Genomic DNA, 2,065 nt, shown 5'->3' on the forward strand with positions numbered 1-2,065 from the left:
AGCGAGCGGCCGCGGCCCCTCACACGTGGAGCCCCGGGCCGCGGTCCCAAAAGCAGAGGCCGCGAGGGAATCCCTTAGCGTGGAGGCCAAGCGGGGGGGCGGCCACGAGCCAGCGGAACCGCTCCGGGGTGCCGCGCTAGCTGCCTGCCACAAACCTCCGTGCGCAATCGAGGGGGCCTTGCACAGGATATGTGGATGGGGAGAAAGGTGATCGGGATTTCTCGGGGGGAGCGGGCACAGAGGAGGGGAATTACTTATTTTCTCATCTAAGTATGTCAGGGTCCCAGAAATAGAGCAATGCAGTCTAATTGATGTGTACATGATGGCCCCTGGCCTTCCAGAAGCACCACTGCATCTCTCTGGGCTCTCTTGAGGCTGTCGGGACATTTTTCATGTCAGTAAGCCCTTTATTTTTTATGTCTGCTTTGTAAGTTTGAAAGTGAAAAACCTGTTGCTCTAAGAGTAAAAGCCTGTTTTCCAGTCCTATGACAGTAACCCCTTCCAGTCACCAGAGGATCTTAAACGATATATAAAATGTGCCTAAATGTTATCACCCCCATTCTTAGAGATGGAACAAGCAAGGCACAGGCATCAAGGCTAGTACTTCAACACTGGAGTGTGGTTTGATGTGCTTCAACATATCCAACCAACTTAGGCCTGACTTCAGTAGTGCTGAATGATCACAGCTACTTTTAGACTTAGTTGGTGCTGTAAAGCTAGGTACAGAAGTTGCAGACAAACCCATTTAAGTGATCAGAAACTGGTTTAAACCTGTAACAGAACAGGAGTTCAGTACACATAAACCAGTTTCAAAATGGCTGAAACTGGTTTAAGACAGACTTGGTTGAATGTAGTTTATGAAGCTTCTGTTCTAGACCCCATCCTGGTTTAAGTTGAATCGCAGTCCCCCAGCATCCAAACATGCTTTACAGCCCTGGGCTGTGCTGTGCCACAGCAGTGAGGGCTGGCTGACAAGACAGTGGGGGTGGGAGACCTAACGGGACCACAGCTGGGTGTGGGAAGCGGTGAGAACAACCCCTGCCAGACTTTTCCCCACTGGAGTGGAGGTGTCAGCTGGCAGGCTGAGGCAGGGAGGAGAGTTTAAATCCCCTCTCCCACTAGCGTAGGACCCTAGCTGGGGTTTGCTTAGCAGGAACACAGCAGCCCCTGTCAGGCTGCCGCTACAGTGGAGGGGGTGGGGGCCATGAGGCAGGGAGCCAACAGTCTGGGAGGGACTGCCCCCCACTTCCCAGGCCCCAGACTGGGTTTGTTTGTGGGGGTGGAAGGAGGCAGTCCATCCCAGGCTGTTGCCCCCACCTGCAGGGAAGTTGAGGGAGAACAGGAGCTGCTACTGAGCCATGGGGAACTGTTGGTGGTAGGCAGCTGCCTCAAAGAAGTGCTGGAGACCTACTCAGCCATGCTGTGCCTCAGGGTGCTGGCTGCCCTTGTGGGTTGCAGTATTCCCTGTGCCATGGGCTGCGCTGGGGCCGCAGCCAGGGCCAGCCTGAAGCCAGTGGTGGGACCAGGGGCCCATCGTGCTCCGGCGGCTGCCAGGGCTTCTTGAATGAGCTGCCTGTGCCACAAGCTGTGGGCCCGCTACTGCTGCAAACACCTCCCTATGCTGCAGCCGCTGTCCTGCTACCATGCTCGACCAACTGACTGAGAAGTGGTTCCTGGGCATGCGCAAATAGGTGCGGGGCTGCAGGTGCCTGGGGAAGCTGCTGGGCCAGGGCTGCTTCTGAGAGGCACTGGGTGCCGCCAGCCAGGTGCAGTGAGCAGGTGGGTGGGCATGGCCTCCAATGCACATGATGTGGCTCTCATGGCGTGGCCTCACTGCCAGCCCTGCTCCAGGCTGGAGCTGGCCCCAAGCGCCCAGCAGTCACCTCAGGGCTCTCTGCCTAGGCACCAGGAGGGACAGGGAAGGACTCACCCATACGAGACTGCCCCCACCCACGCACACACTGCCCTGTCATGTCCAAGCCTCCCTTCCCCCACTCCGTTACTGCCTGAGCTCCCCTCCCCATTGCTGCCCTGTTGTGCCTAAGCATCTCTTCTCCCCCACCCC

The sequence above is a fragment of the Gavialis gangeticus genome, unplaced genomic scaffold, assembly GCF_001723915.1.
Source record: "Gavialis gangeticus isolate Ggan-Ray unplaced genomic scaffold, GavGan_comp1, whole genome shotgun sequence".
Classification (NCBI taxonomy): domain Eukaryota; kingdom Metazoa; phylum Chordata; order Crocodylia; family Gavialidae; genus Gavialis; species Gavialis gangeticus.